Genomic DNA, 20,967 nt, shown 5'->3' on the forward strand with positions numbered 1-20,967 from the left:
GAAAGAACGCCCTTGAAGGGGCAAGGAAGGAAGAGTCAGGAAGAAAGGCAGCCAACAGAAATTGGTATCATGGACACCACAGGAAGAGAGCTTTTCAAGGAGGCTTGGTCCACACTGGCAAAAGCATCAGAGAAATGAGTGAGTGGAATCCATAGCCATTAATACTGGGAAGACTAGCCCCACAGCACATGTCTTTAATTGTTATGACTACTACACCAAGTTTAGTGAATCTCCATTGGTTTCTCAGGATTACTCAAGGTGGGGCAGGGCAGAGGTTGCAGCTTGGAGGCAGCTGCTAAAGAGCTAACATGACCAAAGTACAGCACAGAAGGAATGATCTCGGACTTCAGAATCACACAGACCTTGGTATGATTAGCGGTTCCACTCCTTACAAGGATGGTAAGTTAACTTCTGAGCCTTAGTTTCCAAAATTTGTAAAATTAATGAAATAATGATAACAGGGTGCCAATATGGTCAAGTTCCAATGAGAACTCTTCCAGGGTTGCATATGGCGCCTTCTAGCTGTGTCATTGCATGACAGAGAAATAGATCTCTTTCTCTCTCTCCTTCTTCTCTTAAGAACCCACCCTTATGACCACCCATCCTTATAACCTCACTTAACCTTAATTAGCTCCTTAAAGGCCTATCTCCAAATACAGTCAACTGGGGGTTACAGCTTCTACATAGGAATTGGGACAAGGGGATAAAATTCAGTCCATAGCATAGCCATTCAGATCCCTGATAGAAGGGAATGGTTGCCCCAGCCAACTCACGTTTGTAATCTATTCATTGATTAAGAAAGAGCACCTGAGGTCAGAAACATGTAGAGGGGAATTCTTATAGACCCTCCCCTCTTGCCTCTACCCTATTCAGTCTATTTTCTCCTCCTCTCCTGCTTTGCCCAGAAAATGCTCTGGAATCAATAAAGAAGGTAATGTTTTTAAACTGCTTTATTTTCCTTAAAGCGAAAGAGCATATATCCTCCCCTCCCTTAAAACAACGAATGGATTGATTTTCTTTTTTAATGTATCACACCTTTTCTCTTTTTTTTTTCTTGCTGACCTACAGAATGTTGAGCTAATAAATGATGTTGCTCTATGCCACTAATTTTTTTTTAACATCTTTATTGGAGTATAATTGCTTTACAATTGTGTGTTAGTTTCTGCTTTACAACAAAATGAATCAGTTATACATATACATATGTTCCCATATCTCTTCCCTCTAGTGTCTCCCTCTCTCCCACCCTCCCTATCCCACCCCTCCAGGTGGTCAGGGTAGGCTTCCCCAGTGGCTAAGGTGGGTTGGGTAGGCTTCCTGGTGGAGGGGACTAGTGCCTCTGTTCTGGTGGATGAGGCTGGATCTTGTCTTTCTGGTGGGCAGGTCCATGTCTGGTGGTGTGTTTTGGGGTGTCTGTGGACTTATTATGATTTTAGGCAGCCTCTCTGCTAATGGGTGGGGTTGTGTTCCTCTCTTGCTAGTTATTTGGCATAGGATGTCCAGCACTGTAGCTTGCTGGTCGTTGAGTGAAGCTGGGCTCTGGTGTTGAGATGGAGATCTCTGGGAGATTTTCGGCATTTTATATTATGTGGAGCTGGGAGGTCTCTTGTGGACCAGTGTCCTGAAGTTGGCTCTCCCACCTCAGAGGCACAGCACAGACTCCTGGTTGCAGCACCAAGAACCTTTCATCCACATGGCTTTTGGGAGGTCTGAGGTCTTCTCCCAGCGTTCAGTTGGTGTTCTGTAGGAGTTGTTCCACGTGTAGATGTATTTCTGGTGTATCTGTGGGGAGGAAGGTGATCTCCGCGTCTTACTCTTCCACCATCTTCCTAGAAGCCCTCCACACCTTTTTTCTTGATAACATCTTGAACCTCTATCTTGAGCTGTCTTCCCATTGAATAAGTGTGACTGTATGATGTGGGTTCTGTAAAAGAAAGATTCCCTGCCTGGGAGGCAGGAAACTTGGATTCTAAGCTAAATTCTATTGTAAATTATCTGCAGTAGACCAAGATATTTATATCTTGGAGCTTGCTTTCTCATTGTAAAATGATTGGGTTGGATTCAGCGGTCTTAAACTTTGTTCCATTCCTTACGCTATTTTATTCTAACAACATCGACCAGCATTTAAGGTTCAAAACACACAGCTTCCCTGGTCTCCAATGCAGGATCTTCTACTGGAGTTTGATGGACCTAATTTGTGCTTTTCTTAGGGTAAGAACTAGATAGATATTGTGATGTTATGGCTCTTGGTTCAGTCTTTAAATGGGACAAAACAGAGTTTCCTTTATAGCTTGGAATTAGGGCAGAAGGTTGCTTTCTACAACAGGGCAGGGCTTTAACTGTAAACCCAAGAGTAAACCACTAGAGGGCAGTACAGTGATAGAGATTTTTGGTACTTGGCATCTCACCTGTACACATGATGTAATCACCGGAATATCTGAGCACTAGCTGTATTATGGGGTGTCACTGAAAACACAGACTATATAACTAAAAAAAAAAAAAAAAAAAAAATGTAGCCTCTCCCGTTGCAGAGCACAGGCTGAGCGGCCATGGCTCACGGGCCCAGCCGCTCCGCGGCATGTGGGATCCTCCCGGACCAGGGCACAAACCACGTCCCCTGCATCGGCAGGCAGACTCTCAACCACTGTGCCACCAGGGAAACCCCCAGCTGGGAATTATTTAATGCTAGCATGATAAATGTTGTAGACATTTTGACTGCCTATAAACAAGGCAAGTGCCTGAATTATAAATTCGAAAAATTGACTTATTTTCTTTTCCTCGTGATGTCTGATTATACAATACAGAACAGCTCCATTCTATTCCTTTTTAAGGGCTATTGTTTCACAAAGGGCTCTGAGCTATTCCCTGTGCAGGGAGCCTATGTCCTCCACCTATGACAGCTCTCCCTCCTCAGCCTGCCCCCCCGTCCCCCACTTCTTGGTTGTATTCCAGGAGAACAGATAACCCACAGCCAGGCCAACCAGCGTGGAGACAGCTTGATACAAAAGCTCTACACAAACGTGGCCAAGGGTGCATGGTTGCACCAATGAGGTGCTCTCATTCTGAAATTTTAATTCAGAATTGTGGAGAGAATAATCCAGTTGATGGGAGGAATAGATATGAGAAGAAAATGCAGAGTGATGATCTCTGATTCCTTCACCTCAGGGGCCATTTAAAAGGCCCATCTTTAGATCTGGGTTGGGTTGAATCTTTCCCACTTCCAAACTACCATTCTTAGTCCTCGAAGAGCTGTCCCTACCTTCGTTTGAGATTTCTCTCCCTCCCTCTAGCCCTTTCTCCCCTTCCTCCCTCTTCTTCTCCCTCCCCCCTCCCCCCATCCTCCTCACTTCTGTTCTTACACAGTGATCTTGTCAATTATCTGAGTTAGGTCAATTGAGTCATTTTCCCTTCCCTCTGAAAAAAGAGCTTAAAAGCACACCCATAGGAATTGCCATGTCGCTAGAACCAGTTTTTGTTTTGCACATGGTCCCTAACCTGCTCCCGTATTGCCACTGCATGAGCATGTCCTTGAACTACGATGGAGTCAAATGATACCTTTATTACATGCTTGCATTTTCAAACAGGTTATTCTTTTTCTGAATTATAGTTTTATAAAAATACCAAGAGATTTAACATGAAGAGTTCTGAGCAGCAGACTGGGTTACTGACTGTCCAAATTTCAAGCCCAGTCTATTCACGGAGGCCATTTACTTCTCCAGAATGTCATCTAGGAGATGAAGCAGCCCCCAGATGTTTCTCACTTTTATTCTAGCCCACACTCCACCTCCTGGAACTCATCAAAATGATCATTTAAGGGTTCCTACCCTCACGGTTCTAGTGGCACCTGCTCCAGGTAAGTAGATCCCAGTCATGACTGTCTGAATTCATCTCTCTCCAGATCTCAGGGTGGTGGTTCATCCCACAACCTCCATTATCTGATGGATCAAGAAAAGCCATTGATTTCTGATTGTTCAGCTTTCTTTTGTTGCAAGGATGGAGTAATGAGTTCCAAGCTCTTTACATCTAAGAACTGGAAGTTCAAAAGTGATTTATTGAGCACTTACTATGTGCCTGGCAAAATGTTTCCTAACCTTCCATATCTTTAATTCTCCCAAAACACCCTGGCTTCCTATTGTAACCCCCTGTCCCACAGCAATGCCTCCTTGTACTAGTAAGCAACAGACCCCTCAGCAATTCCTCTTCATTGTGAGAAGATTTTAGTTCCTTACACACCAGTTACTCCTGTCATAACCTGGAGAAATTTCAAAATCCATGTGGATGACTCTTCCAATACTTCAGACTTCATTCCTTGACCTCCCGCCTCCCCTCAGTGGACAATGTCCTTCCTCCTCTCTCAGCCCTCTACTCCCAAGGCCACACCAGTGGCAAGTTTGCCATTACAAATATGAATCTCTCCATAATCTCAATTCCAAACACTGCATTTTCTGACCAGCCCCTCTTATCTCTCCAGCTCAGTCTCTCTAGTTCTCTTCTGCCCCAAAAATACTTCAATGAAAACAGTTCATCCTCTCTCGCTCTCTCTCTCTCTCTCTTTCTCCCCTTTTCTCCCTCCCCATCCCTTTCTCTCTCTCTCTCTCTCTTTTTCTCTCTCTCTAACATTTTCTTGTACTTCTCTTCCCCTCACTCCATCCACTCCAGCCAAACATCCTCCCTACTGCCTTATGATTTCTACAGCTCACCAATCACCAACCTGTCTCTGGGTTTCACATTTTCTGTTTTCTTTACCTGGAAATCTCTTTCCTTTAATATCCACATGGCTTGTACCTTCATTTCTTTCAGATTTCTACTCAATTGTCACCTTAGAAAACCCTTAAAAGTTTGTTAACTTTTCTAAAAGGCAATGTACTCTCACCCAACACTCCACCCAGGATTCTCCATCTTCTCTGCTTTGTTTTATTTTTTTTCCAGCACGTGAATATCTATGACTCACTCTATATTTTTGAGTTTTTAGAATTATCAATATACACCCAGTGAAATGTAACCTCCACAAGAGCAGGGATTTTTGTCTGCTTTATTTATTGCTTTATTCCAAGTGCTAGAATAGTGCTCTGATGCAGGGAGCATTCAATAAATATTAGCTGAAAGAAGACTAAATTTTACAGATGAGAAAACCAGATTTTATAGACTGCACATTAAATGGCTCATCCACTAGCAGTACAGAACTGATAGAAACTGCAAAACTTCTAGTTAAACACAGGTCATCATCGTGACATAGTTGGGACTCAGTTCTCCATGGGTCTCTCATGTGCCTGCATGTTATGAGCAGAGGCATTGATCGCCCTTTGTTCCAGACTATTTTCTTTTTTTGTTTGTTTGTTGTTTTTGTTTTTTGCGGTACGCGGGCCTCTCACTGTTGTGGCCTCTCCCGTTGCGGAGCACAGGCTCCGGACGCACAGGCTCAGCGGCCATGGCTCACGGGCCCAGCCGCTCCGCGGCATGTGGGATCTTCCCAGACCGGGGCACGAACCTGTGTCCCCTGCATCGGCAGGCGGACTCTCAACCACTGCGCCACCAGGGGAGCCCCCAGACTATTTTCAAAGATATTTATATACTGATCAGTCCTAGGAATTAGAGATGGTATCTGCTTCCATGACAAGGGGCAGGCATGCTTGTTGTCTATTAGAAAAAGTTTGGATTCCCTAAGTTCAGGGTTTCTCTCCTGTAATGAGACCTACCACGTGTATAGGCACAATCTGGACCCAACACATTGGTTCCATGGAACTTTGGGCAATGGGATCTAACTCGAACTTGCTGCTTGCTGTGCTGTGAATAATAAAGTCCTTTGTCTCTGACTCGGAAGTTGTGCCTGCTGCCATCACCAAAACTGTGGCAGGCTAACTTGTGAGCTTGCAAGTAGATCTCAGCCCCAGCAAAGTTCTTGAAAAGCACCATACTGCTGTTCCCAGGTGCTGCTTCATAGCAGTTTCTATCCCTGATTCTTAGAAACCTGAAATTTACCAGGTGTTCCATTTAGTTTCCCCTTATTGGATTCTCTGTACAATCATGTAGTCGGCTATAGATGAAAGGTTTGACCCTTTGTGTATATTTAAGCCAAGGTGCCAGGTGAACCTTCAGCAATGCATTGAGGCACAGGTGAGTGTAATTCCTGACAGACAATCCAAGCTGATCCTTGGGCTGCTCGCTCGACTGCAGGAGAAGGGCAACTGGACAATGATTTGGGCTTGTGCCATGGTGGCTGGAAACTTCCTGTCCTCATTCTGCTCCCCGTCTCAGCCCATGATCCCTTTTATTCCTGCCCTAGTCCAAGGGCCTGGCACCTTCCTCAAAGCAGCAGGAACTGAACACTGATTGTTTGGGTTAAAGGAGGAAACCCTCAGAGATTAAATGATCATGAATTAGGGTTTTCTCCTTTAACACAAACAGTCAGCATCTGATCCATAGACTGGGGCAAAGTGAGGACAACGCATCGCTTAGCAACCCTCTAAGAGGGCAATCTCTCCATCCACTGGCCCTGAACTGGAGGTGCAAGTGGGTCCTAAGACACCTGGCCAGAAAAGTGGCATGGAACAGAGGCCACCCCCACACCTGGAAAGGGAAAACAAGACAGAACCAACGCCCCACCACATCTGGACAGCCATGGAACTATGTGTCACCCACCTCTAACACATTGCTACAATAATTTAGAACCCCTATGTGACTGTGTCATTCTCCCAACAGACATCGAATGAATATTAGTTGTGATAACTGATGAAAAACTGTAACAAGGGCTTCCCTGGTGGCGCAGTGGTTGAGAGACCACCTGCCAATGCAGGGGACAGGGGAGCAATCTGGGGAAATGCATGGTTCTATTTTAATATCATATTTAATTAGATACGTTGTCTTTCATGATCGAAGTTCTTCACACATTTTAATTAAGTGCATATATAAGACATGAAAAGATAATTAAGTCTTGAAACCCTTTTGGTCTTTCTGGAAGTAACCAAGGACAGTAACTTTGAATAATTGGATTCTTCAATTAGTTTACATTTATTATATTAAAATATAATTTGTAATTCACATATACTAATTCAAACAGCTTGGGAAATTATAAAAATGCCTTGAGTTAGAAGCAACAGAATAATCCCAATTCTCCAAGTCAGAACATAGCGGCAACAGCTGCCATGTATCCATAGTTCTAGCATACCCATTGTTTTTCCCTTGCATAAAATTGCCTTCTTCCTAATTTAATTAGGCTCTCAAATCTTGCCAGAGGAAAGATTCTAAAAGCTAATCTAATTGTAATTTAGTGATACTGCATCACAATTATCACATTATAGCATCACAAATCAAAATGACAGCCTTGTTTTTCTTGCTGGTTGATAATCTTACAGGATGATCAGTTGAAACAATTCTTAGAATCCTTCAAAACATTTATTAACAACAAAGTAACTACTTTGATTAAATTAGAGAAGAAATTCTGAAAAACCCTTAATAAAATAACTATTGATTCAACTCATCTGTTCAGTTAAAAGCACATATTCATTTCTACCTGACCAGATCAGAAGTGATGGTATGCAACTGAGGTCTGTTTTACTGCTAATAGAAACTAGACAAGCACACTTAAATCTATCCCCAAAGTTACTTCCACTGGGCACCTGGAAACTCAACACAGTGGTTGTTAACAATACAGAAATTTGTCCAACCTACTTTCTGGTTCTAGTCACATCATTACACTGATAATTCATTTTCTATGACTCATAATCATCACATGATTTTCAGAAAGTGACTGAAGAAGTAGTATGAGTCATCTTTGCTAGCAGCCCTAACTTCATGTAATGTCTTTAAGTCCTGCTTTGTCTCAATGAAGCAGACCCATTGTTTTCCAGACAGCAGAACCCCTTCTTCCACCAAAATCCAGAACATTTTCTCATTAGATCCTCCATCCTCTACAAACTTCGCAAAATGCTCCTCTTTATCTTCTACGTGTGAAAACTCTTTTTTCTCTCCTAACCCCCAATTTCAATATCAAATATGGAAAATAATTAATTGAGTACCTGCAGACACTTGGCATTCTGATTCAAAGTGTAGCTCATGTTCTGCCTTTAGGAACAAACATGTTAATGTTCGTATTTTAAAGGGTTCATGATTTACCTCCCCCAAAAACAATTCATGAATTATTTCTAGATATTTCATTAAATGAGTCCAAAAAATTGATAGTTATATAAACCAAGTATATAAACTTGTCTTCACAGTAACAGCTGCAAATACTTTTAAGGTCAACTATTCTTTAAAATTTGAGTTATTTTCAATGAAAAACTCAAGTGTATATATATATATATATATATATATATATATATATTTTTTTTTTTTTTTTTTTTATATTTTTTGATCTAACCCAATTCAAATTTGATATGACAATATGCATACTGAACACTAGGTACAACACAGAATAATTTTGTATGACCAAAGTCAGTGTGTAATTGTCTTTTCATTTGCCATTAGTTTTAAGACCTTCCCAATCACAAGAGTAGTACAGCATAATGAAGTACTTCACCTACTCTAGACAACTCACAGGTGCTACAATTCATCAACAATTTGCTGATTATAGATCTGTCTTTTGCACTGAAAAAATATCACATAGAGACTCTTCTTGTCATGTTTTACAAATTCTTCAGCCCAGGAAATATTGTTGAATGAATGGCAAGTCATATGAGTCACAGAACAACCAAACTTCCTTTAGTGTGATGAAAGTTGTACGTTTGCAAACATACCAAAGGCAGAAACGCTTTCGATCCTATCTAACAAAATCATCTTGCAGCATTGATGACAACTCTAAAAAGTTTAGAATTATTTCCTTAAAAAGTTTTAAAATTCTTGAGAGAAAGGAGTTACTTTGTAAATATTGATCTCTACTATTCAAGTACATTTTCCCACATACTATTTTTAAATATACAACTGAAAAGCATGCTATCAAACAGTAAAGTAGGGAGAAAAATACTAAACAACAAACTCTGCTCACTGAGCCCACAGCATGTGTTTGTTGGGGGGACAGCTGCTGCACCTTGATTACTGGACTGGCCTAATCCAAATCCCCAGCAGCAGCAAGAGTCTGGCTTCATGGAGACAATTTCAAAAAAGAAGGGTCATATAGTTCAGAGCCTAGGTTTAGGGCCAGAATAAGCCTGGGTTCAGATCCCAGCCATGTGAGCTAGAGCAAGTGATGGAACCTCTCTAATCTCTGCTTTAAAATGAGAAAAGCAACATCCATCTACAAATTGCTCATAATAGCATCAGGCACATAGTACAGGCTCAACAATGAGAGCTATTACCCATCATTACCATGACTAAATGATGTGTATCTACTGCCATTTCAAGTTTCAAGTTTCTTTAAGGACTACCTTAAAAATATTTAATAAAATATTTAATAAATTTTTTGCGTATGCCAAGTAAACTAATCCACAAAACAGAAACAGACTCACAGACATAGAGAACAGACTTGTGGTTCCAATCTAGATGACTTACAATGCAAGAACAGTCCAATTTTGAATAAAGTAGTGAAAGTGAACACCCTTGGCTTATGACTGATCTTAGGGGTAAATCATTCAACATTTCTCTACTTAATAGTAGAGAAATGTTAACTGTTTTTTATAGACGCATCTTATCAGATTCAGAGAATTTCATTCCAGTCCTATTTTTTCAAAAATTTTTATCAGGAATGGAAGTTATATATTTTCAAATACTTTTTTCTGCATCTGAGATGATAATACGGTTTTCCTTTTTTAGTTTATTAATTTGGTGAATTACATTGGTTTTCTAATGTTGAACCACATAGCCATGATGCATTATCTTTTTTGTAAATTGTTGCATTTAATTTGCTAAAATTTTCTATACAATGTTTACTTCTATGTCTATAAGGAATATTAGTTTGTAGTTTTCTTTTCTTGTAATATCTTCATCTGGTTTTGGTATCAGGGTAATTCTGGGTGAGTTGGGTGAATGGATGAATTGGGATGTATTAACCCTCTTCTGCATTCTCGAAAAAATTGAGTAAAATTAGGTATTATTTCTTCCTTAAAAGTTTTCTATAATTTATTTGTGAAACCACCTAGGCCTGAAGTTTTCAATGTAAGTAGGTTTTTAACTATAAATTCAATACTTTAGAAGATATAAGGCTATTCAGGATATGTTTCTTCTTGATTGACCTTTAGTAGTATGTTTCAGAGAAGCTGTCCATTTCATCCAAGGTATTGAATTTATTAGCATAAAATTGGTCATAATATCTCTTTATTATCATTTTGATATATGTACTCTGTAGCATCTATAGTGATGTCACATCTCTTATTCTTAACATTGGCCATATGTGTCTCCTTTCCTTTTTTTCTTTATCAGTCTGGCTAAAACTTTATCAATTTTATTAAACTTCTCAAAGAACTAGTTTTGTTTTTCATTCATTTTTCTTCATTGCTTCATAGTTTTCTATTTCACTGATTTCTGCTCTGACATTTATTATTTCCCTAGTTTTACTTAATGTGGGTTTGCTTTGCTCTTCTTTTTTAGTCTCTTAAGGTAGAAGCTGAGGTCACAGATTTCAGACTTTCCTTCTTTTCTAGTATATGCATTTAGTGCTATGAATTTCACCACTGAGTACTGCTTTGGCAGCATCCCATGAATTTTGATATGCTATGTTTTTATTTTCATTTAGTTCACAATGCTACTTAATTACAGTTTTGATTTTTATTTTGACCCATGGGTTATTTAAAAGTGTGTTGTTTCATTTCTAAATATTTAAGGATTTTTGAGAGATATTATGTTATTGATTTATAATTTAATTCCATTGTGGTTAGATAACATACTTTGAATGCTTTTAAAGTTGTTGAGACTTCTTTTATGGCCCTGAATATGATCTATATTGGCAAATGTTCTGTATGCACTTGAAAATAATGTATATCCTGCTATTGTTGGATAGAGTGTTCTTTACATGTCATTTTGGTCAAGTTAGTTGATAGTCTTATTAAAATCTTTCCTATCCTTTCTGTTTATTTGTATTATCAATTATTAATAGGTAGCTATTAAATTCTCCAATTATAATTGTGGATTTGTCTGTTTCTCCTTGTAGTTCTATCAGTTCTATTTTGAAACTCCGTTATTAGGTACATAAACTTTTAGAATTATTATGTCCTCTTTGTCCCATCTATTCTTTGTTCCTATCTTACTCTTTTTCTGCCTTTAACAAAAAAGTTGATTGAGTATTTTCTTTTTGTTCCATTTTCCTTTTTGTTCTTTATTAGCTAAATGCTTTTAAAATTACTTTAGTCATTGCTCTAGTGTTTGTAGTGTACCCCTTTAACTTATTATCATCTACTTTCAAATGATATACCACTTAAATCATGTAAGAATCTTAAAATAGTATACTCCTATTTCATTCTCAATCCTAAATGTATTTCCCTCCCATTTAGGACACCACAGTGCATTAAGTAGAGTTCACTGTGCTATACATTATGTTTCCCTCAGTTGTCTATTCTACACATAGTATAAATAGTGTATATGTGTCAAACTCAATCTCCCAATTCCTCCCACCCTACCCTTTTCCCGTTTGGTAAAAACAAGTGATGGGTTTCCCACAAAAACCTGATCCTTCTCCTTGGTGTTTTCTTTCTTTTTTCTTTTAATTGAAGTATAGTTGATTTATAGCATTCTGTTAATTTCTGCTGTACCACAAAGTGACTCAGTTATACACATATATATTCTTATTCATATTCTTTTCCATTATGGTTTATCACAGGATACTGTATACAGTTCCCTGACCTATACAGTAGGACCTTGTTGTTTATCCATCCTATGTAAACTAGTTTGCATCTTGGTGTTTTCTATTTCAGTAAATGGTGTCATAATCAGCTAGTCTCTTAAGTTAGAACTCATAGAATTAACTTAAGACACTCTCTCCTACACCTCATCTCCCCTACTACCTTGCCATTTGTAATTGAACACAGCCCTGCCCATTCATTTATGAACTGTCTACAGCTGCCTTGACCCCACAACAACAGAGTGGAGTAGTAAAAGAGCCCACATGAGGCCCACTGGGTCAAGAACATTTACTGCCTGGTCCTTCACAGAGCAGCTTTGCCAACCTCTAACATAAACTATTATGATAGCCACTCAACTGCCATGCTTTCAGGCTCTCCTCTTCTAAATCACCTTATACACTCCTGCCAGACTTACATAGCCCGGACGTCATGCTTTTGTCTTCCTTAAAGTGTCTATTTGGCTCCTTTTCTCACAAGGGCCTCCACAACAGTGCCTCTTCCTCTCTCTCCAGCCCAGTATCAGATGACTCCTCTTTTGCTCCTCTCCCCACACCATCCACAGCCCCACAGTGCTCTCCACGTAGCTGATGTTTTCATGTTACTGACCTTTGACCAACATACCTTTTCCTGAGCAACCCTCCCCAACCACCCTCTCTCCCTGCTAGGAAAGTTCCTGCTCATTCTTCAAGGCACAATTAAAATCTCACTCTCTCAGCTACTGTGCTTCAGTGTACTTATTGCATGCTATTTATTTGTTTTACTTCCATCTCCCGGATACAATGTGAACTCCCTGGGGTCAGGAATTATCTATTATTATTTCTAGTCTTCCTACCTATCAGATGTTTGGCACATCGCAGGTACTAAATTGTCATTTTTGAATGGATGAAATTGATGTAAATTAGCTCATAAATTAATGAATTCCACCCAGGAAAATATGTAAATAAATTATGTAGACAGAAAGGCACTGGGGAGAAATAAAAGAGTAAACCCTATGGTAAAGAAAAGACTCATGTTGAGGAGTAGTCAAAATTAATGTTAGAGAGATAAGTTGGAACAAAAATATAAAGGACCTTGAATGGTAACCTGTAATCAAAGGGGAATCTTTTTTAAAAAAAATTTACTGACATTAAATCAAATGCTATTTCCCAGAGCAACTTTAGGTGATAAGCTAAACATTAATTCTAATTCAAAACGTCATCATAAAAATATAGTCATGGTATGAATAAATCAGTAGGTATTTACTAGATAACTATTTGTGCTCAGCAATTCTTGTAGACTTTGCCATTAAGATCTAATTCTCCTTCTTTTTTCAAGCTTTATTCCCTGCCATCTTCACCTTCAGTGTTAGAAGACTTTGAGTCATAATTCACTGAAAAATATGAGATCTCACAGCTTCAACCCCCTCCCCACACTTACAAACGTATCCTCAATTCTCCCTGGCCTTCTCTTCTTCCATCCTCATCTGAGTAAAAAGTTGAACTTCCTCTTGTCCAATGATAATCTCTCCACTCACGTTTTAAATCCCAACTCTTCTCATTTCATCAGGGATCTTCCTCTATCAATCATGTGATTTGCTTCCTGGGTCTCCAGCCTCTTCCCCTCTTCCAGATTCCACATGGTAGGTGTAGGTGATGAAGACACCCTGTGCTTGGAGTGTGGGGCAGATGGGATGTAAAATGTAGATCTGGGAATGGAGATCTGAAAGACTTTATTTAAAATCATACAAATGGAAAATGAGTTTAGTTCATGTACGCCGGAACCGAGAACTTAGAGCATATCTTAGTGGGCATAAAGAAGAGAGAGAAAAAAGTAAAATAAATAAAAGACAACCAGCCAAGTGCATGAAATCCAATGGTGGAGAGCTTCCAGATGGTTAGTCCCCAGGGCCAAACACTACAGAGAGATTTAAGACGATGGATGTAAAGACAACTCTGGAGAAGAGAAACTACTTGGGTCTGTGAGTCCTGAGAACATTCAGATGTAGCCTCCAGTTTTAAATTCCCTGGTGTCATGATTCCCTGCTGTGAGTTAGCCTTTCAGAATTATTTTTTAAAAGTGCCACAGAATCATCACTATATTCTGAGAGCTCAGTTTCAGCAAAGAGTCATCATATCTCAAAAGGCTGCAGAAAGAGGCAGTAGACAGAAAGTCGCTTATTCAGAGAGGTCTTTCTCTGACTGCCCAGTCAAATTTGGATCTTCTGTGTTGTTTGCAGCATTAATCACAATTTCTTTTTTCTTTTTTTTTAATTTTTATTTATTTTTATTTTGGCTGTGTTGAGTCTTCGTTTCTGTGTGAGGGCTTTCTCTAGTTGCTGCGGGCGGAGGCCACTCTTCATCGCGGTGCGCAGGCCTCTCACTATCGCGGCCTCTCCCGTTGCCGAGCACAGGCTCCAGACACGCAGGCTCAGCAGTTGTGGCTCACGGGCCAAATTGCTCCGCGGCATGTGGGATCTTCCCAGACAAGGGCTCAAACCCACGTCCCCTGCGTTCGCAGGCAGATTCTCAACCACTGCGCCACCAGGGAAGCCCTAATCACAATTTCTGATTATGTACTTGTCCATTTGCTCTGGGTCTCAAAGTTGTCATTCCCCCCACCACTTCCCCCTAGCAGCATTGCCATCACCTGTGAACTTTAAGAATTTAAATAATCTCAGCCTGGCTAAATCAGAAACTCATTAGCATGACAAAGATACTACCCACCTGTGACATTGTGATTAATAATAAGAAATACATCTTTGGTCTTCATCCCTGTTTCTTGCACAGAGCTCCTAAACCCTTGTGATGAGGGTGATATAAATGTCTTTTGTTATATAAATGAGGTGACTTTGGGGAGGCACCTAAGGATGGGGGCTGGTTTCCAGAAGAACCAACCATGTGATTAGAAGGCTGGAACTTTCAGCCCATCCCCTGACCTCCAGGGGGGAGAGAAGGGCAGAAGGTTGAATCAATCACCAACTGCCAATGATTTAATCAATCATGCGTATGCAATGAAGCCTCCATAAAACCCCAAAAGGACAGGATATGGAGAGCTTCTGGTTGGTGAACACATGAAGATTTGGGAAGAGAGTGATGCCTGGAGATGGCATGGAATATCTGCACCCTTTCCCTACACCTTTCCCTCTGCATCTCTTCCATCTGCCTGTCCCTGAGTTACAACCCGTTATAATAAACCAGTAATCTAGCAAGTAAAATGTTTCTCTGAGTTCTGGGAGTTGCTCTAGCAAAATAGTTGCCCCCAAGAGAGGGGGTCAGGGAACCTCTGATTTATAGTCAGTCTGTCAGAAACACAGGTAACAACCTGGGCGATAGAAGTGGGTATGGAAAAGCAGTCTTATAGGACTGAGCCCTTAATCTGTGGATATAACATGGTAGACGCGTCAGAACTGAGTTAAATTGTAGGACACCCAGCTGTCGTTCCTAGAATTGTTAGTGTGGAGAAACCCACCCTCACACTCATCGGAAATGAGTGATGGAACCATTGACTACCTTATGTCATTGCTATGGAGATAAAGTGAAATGCCATATGTAAAGCACTTTTGTACCCATTAGCCTGGCACACAAGGAAAACACAATAATTTTGAGTTACAATGGCATTATTACTTCTAGACCCTGGTGTGGTGGCTTCAAGGAGCTGTAAAGAGCAAGACAATCATAAGTTAAATGTAAATTACAATGGAGTTGGGTTGTTGCCCATGAAAGAATGGCTGCATGGCCAATGAGAAGCTTGTTGTGTGGCATCAGCTTATAATTTAGTAAATGATAGAATCTGTTCCCTGGTTTTGGTAGGTTCAGCCTAGTGGGCAAGGAATGGGTCATTTCCTTGGATAGAGTAATGCCAATTAGGCTCTCCAGTAACTGATTCAGAAGTGAGCTATTCTGTGAGTTGTGATAAAGATTACAAGCCCCACATGGGTTGGATCACTAGTCAGCGCAGTCAAGACTTCCTCTCCCTGTAGTGTCTCTGCATCTTCTACTGAAGATAAAAGGGATAATAACCAGTCCATAGATAAAACTGATCTTGACCCACAACCTGCAGCAGTCTGCCCAGGAAGCCACGCCCTTATCTACAATCAACAGCCCAGGAAGCCAGGCTGCTTTAAGTCAGACTTGCAGGAAAAGCCAGACTGCTATCACTAGGGACAATGCAGGAAGCTAAACAATAACTTCTGTAACAATCAGCCCCAAATGGCCAGGACTTGTTTAAGAACTGACAGCTTGCAACCTCGGACCAACCAGAGAAAAACAAATACACACCCTAGACAATCACAGGATGCCCTGCTTCTAGCGAGTCCCCCTACATCTTCCCCATGCCCCAGCCTCAATCAGGGCACACCTGAAACCTTTCTTTTTTTCCACCCTGAAGCTTGCCCACTCCTCTGTCTGCCTTTGAGTCTCTGCCAAAATGCAGGTGGTGATGGCTGACTCCTTTGCTTTCACGGGATCAGAATAAATAGCCTTTGCTTTTCTCATTTGGTTGGTCTTGGTTTATTTCTATGGCTGTACGGATAAGCCAAGCGAGCTGCCCACAGCGGAGGCCTGCCAGGATACCTGGTCTAGTCTGTTCCATGGTAATCACTCAGGAATGCTGGAAGATGACTCCATTCCAGAGGCCTAATAATAAAATAATAATTGTATTATCTTAACCATGAGAGTTTGGGGACAGCCTTGCTATTGATTCATTTCATTATCTATTTGATGATAGTGATGACAATGATGATGAGAAGGAGGAAAACAGGATGACAGCTAACATCTATCAGATGCTCGAAGTGTGCCAGGTCCTCTGATAGGCGCTATAGTTACATAATTAGTTCTCAAAGTGCATCAGTCTCACCTGAGGACATGTTAGAAATGCAAATTCTCTGTTCTCCCCTCTACTGACTGACTCACCCTCCAGCTGATTCTGATGCTGCCAAAGTTTGAGAACCACTGGGATACACCGTGAATTTTTTTTTTTTTTTCTGTTTTTGCCTGTGCCTCAAGGCTTGCAGGATCTTATTTCCCCAACCAAGGAATGAATCTGGGCCCTCGGCAGTGAAAGTACTGCCGTGTCCTAATCACTGGACCTCCAGGGAATTCCCTGCCATGAATTCATTTTAATTCATACCATTTTAAGATAAGAACACTGAGGCTCAAGGCAGCTAAGTAACTTGCTCAAACTCCCACATCTAGAAAAGGATAAAGACTGGGTTCCAACCCGGGCAGTCAGATTCTCTAGTTATGCGGAAAGATATAAAAAGTTTCCAGTTTTCTTGAATTAATCTGTGTGGATTCTATTCACTTTGTAAGATTTTAAAAAATTAAAATGTCAGGGAATTCCCTGGCGATCCAATGCTTAAGACTCCCCGCTTCTACTGCAAGGGGCACGGGTTTGATCTCTTGTCGGAGAACTAAGATCCCACATGCCACACAGCCAAAAAATAATAAATAAATAATATGCAAAAGTCATTTAAAAAGTTTTAAAAAAAGAAATTAAAATGGCAGGAGGGGGCTTCCCTGGTGGTGCAGTGGTTGAGAGTCCGCCTGCCGATGCAGGGGACACAGGTTCGTGCCCCGGTCCAGGAAGATCCCACATGCCGTGGAGCTGCTGGGCCTGTGAGCCATGGCCGCTGAGCCTGCACGTCTGGAAACATGAGAGGAAAATGTTCTATTAAAGATTTTTTTTCCCTCAGAGCCCTGAAGAAGCCTCAGGGATTGTTTACATTTCCAAGATTAATGACTTTTCCCAGTGACCATTTTTCCCTCAAGGCTACGTAACAATGAATTACTGAAAAACACAAATTGAGATCAGTCTCAACTAAATGAGATTACGCAAGTGAAGATACTTTGTAAGGAGCTCTACAGATTCAAGTTACCACCATTATCGTAGCTAGAATCAATAAAAGTATCTGTAAAGCGATCTTCCTTTGTAGTCCTCCCTGTGATTGAGGTTGTGTCTGCTCATTGCCAGTACTTTGGTCAACATGGGAGAAAGAAGCCTGACAACCCAGTTATTTGGTTCTGTCTAGTCCAAAACAATGGATGGATCATTATTCATCCAGTTATTTTGGCAAAACCAAGATGGCCTCAGTTGCTTTGTTTGGACCAAGAAAATATCAATACTTTCTATGCCTTTTTCCATATTTAAATCTACATGCATCCTCCTCTGCTTCCTTAATTGTTTGGTAGGACTGTTCTGAGCTCGATCTTAGCTTTTCCAAGAGATTTATCTTATTTCACCTTCTCTTTCAAATGTGCTGGACAAACTCACTTTTCCTGAATTTTTTTTTTTTTTTACCTACCAAGATAACAACCATGAGTGGGCATGGCAATACTGGATGTCCACAGTTTTCAAAATGTCCTGGGCAGTGAACCTCTTTGTTATTTAGAATGAGTTTCTCGAGGGCTCTACTACATTAATAATAAAAATAACATAGCATTAACATTTATGTGAAAATTTGATAGTACATGTAACACTGTCTCACATGTCATGTACTTTAAGCATGTATTTCTTTCGAGTTTATCCTAAATGAGTATGTATATTATAATAGTTAATGTGTTATAGTTCACATACTTTTCAGTAAAATTTATTGAAATTAAAAAAATAATAATAACAATTGCAGTTACAGCTACAACCACTGATTGAAGGTCTGAGATGTTCCAAGATCTTCCAGCCCTCGTTTCTACCCTACAAGGCTGGAGGGTGGAACGATACTGTTAAAAATAAGACAACAGGCCCAAAATAGAGTTGTATGCTAAGCCCCCTGCTAACAAACTGAGACTTCACTACAATTTTGGCTCTCCCAGAAATGGAATCTTAAACCAACCAATCAGACATCACTTGATCAGCTCCAGTGACATAATCCTCCTGACAGACCCTGCCATCCCCTAAAGGGAAGTGATGTTGCCAAAACCTCTCTGCCCTTTTGTCCAGTGTAAGTTTCTTGTTCCCCCTCCCTTCGGCCTATAAAAGTCTTTTATTTTGTACAGAGCTCCGCCGAGCTCTTTTCCATCTGCTGGACTGGAGGCTGACAGATTCATGAAGCTTTGAACAAAGCCAATAAGATCTTTAAAATGGACTCAGTTGAATTTTGGTTTTAACAATATATTCCTCTGAAAATAAATGATTTCTTCAAGGAGTCCTGCCCATAAACATCACTCAGGCTTCTGTGAAAATTACACCATACTGAGAATTACGAGTATCAAAATGCTTCAACTTTGTGACTCCTAATTGCTGTTCTCAACCACCATCCCATTCCCTGCCATGCCTCTCTCCATGCCTCAGATTTAATGTCTGTGAAATGGACACGAGGATAATGTCTTTGAGGATAAAATGAGATGCTGCATGTGTAACCAACTTATTGATGTGTCTAAATTCAGTGAAATACAAACATAAAATAGTTTTCTTTTTCTCCATGTGCTGCTTTTATCAACTTCTAACTTTATTTTGGAGAAACCCCATTGTTTTGGGATCATTTGTAGGTATTAAAATTAAGAAGCCCCAGGGCTTCCCTGGTGGCGCAGTGGTTGAGAGTCCGCCTGCCGGTGCGGGGGACACGAGTCCCATCTACTTCTCACCAACTTAAAATCACAGTCTTACGTTCACTCTAATGCTAATCTCTTCCCCTGAAGTGTCATTAACAGTGCCTGACTTTTAAAATCGTCATTCTTCCTCCCCTGTTCCAAATAACATATGACTGAGTTCCACTGTTTTTGCCTCTCCCATTGCGGAGTATAGGCTCCGGATGCACAGGCTCAGCGGCCATGGCTCACGGGCCCAGCTGCTCCGCGGCATGTGGGATCTTCCCGGACCGGGGCACGAACCCATGTCTCCTGCATCGGCAGGCAGACTCTCAACCACTGCGCCACCAGGGAAGCCCAAGTTCCACTGTTTTTAATGTTAAGCAAAGTTATGTTGGACTCTGGTTTGGAAGTTCTGCACATGTGTTCTAATTTGAGGTTCTAGTTTTTGCAAATACTTAAAAAAAAAAAAAACTTGTTTTCTGCCTTAACTTGGGGAAGGAGAGGGTAAGTCAGGAGCAAGCAAACTTCAGGAAAAATAAAAGTTTGATTCCAAACATGTATGTACATGGTTTGTGTTAGAAAAACTGCTTTAAACATCCTGGATTATTTTTACTGCAGAATTGAGCTCCATCTAGACCACTTCAGTGTTGGTTATTTTACTTCAGCTCATCCTAACATCTGTATTATTAATTCCATTGACCTGAGGATGAAACTCAGCCATGCATCCTCTAGTCAACTGCTCCACGGGAGCAAGCAGAGGAATCCTGGGGGAAGAGGATTAAGCTGACTTGCCCTGATGAGACAACATCAGTGCATGTACCTTGCATTACCCTCTATAAAATATTTCACATGTATTAAAATTTTACCATCTGGCATATGTATCATCTACTTCCATTTTACAGATGGGAAAACACTCTAATGTGGCTTGGCCACTAAATACTATGGGTAGAAAACAGAAATTTAGAATTAGCATTATTGTCTCCTTTTAGCAAAAAAGGAAATGGAGACACAGAAACTTTGTAGAAGTAAGTCAGACAGAGAAAGACAAATATCACATATCACTTAAATGTGGAATCTTAACAAGTGATACAAATGAACTTATTTACAAAACAAAAACAGACTTAGAAAACAAACTTATGGTTACCAAAGGGGAAGGTGCGGGGAGGGTGATAAATTAGGAGTTTGGATTAGCACATACACACTACTATACATAAAATAGATAATCAACAAGGACCTACTATGTAGCATAGGGAATTCTACTCAGTATTCTGTAATAACCTAAATGGGAAAAGGATTTGAAAAAGGATGGATATATGTGTATGTATAATTGTATCACTTTGCTGTACAACTGAAACTGAGACAACAAACTGGAAATCAACTATACTTCAATATAAAATAAATTTTTTTAAAGAATAGTAATAAAGGGCTTCCCTGGTGGCGCAGTGGTTGAGAGTCCGCCTGCCGATGCAAATAAGTAAATAAAAAAATTTTAATTAAAAAAAAGAAATTTTGTAAAGCCAAGTCTCCTGCAATTTTATGAGACTAGTGGCACCATTATCTGAATCTCCATTCTTCCACGGGCATAATTTTGCCAACACATCGTACTGAGAGGTCTGCACCCCTGGGGTTACTGTTCTTAGCTCTCAACCCGTGTGGACCAGGAATCCTGGAGAACGTTTCCAGTTAGAACCTTCCTGGGACCC

General features: G+C 40.4%; 1 pseudogene; it reads left to right on the forward strand.

The window, feature by feature from the left end:
* Window positions 1–308: 308 nt before the first annotated feature.
* The window catches only part of LOC112406039 (septin-2-like), an 86,939-nt pseudogene continuing 66,280 nt past the window's right edge, over window positions 309–20,967 (forward strand).

This window comes from Neophocaena asiaeorientalis, unplaced genomic scaffold (assembly GCF_003031525.2).
Source record: "Neophocaena asiaeorientalis asiaeorientalis breed wild unplaced genomic scaffold, Neophocaena_asiaeorientalis_V1.1 scaffold319, whole genome shotgun sequence".
Lineage (NCBI taxonomy): Eukaryota > Metazoa > Chordata > Mammalia > Artiodactyla > Phocoenidae > Neophocaena > Neophocaena asiaeorientalis.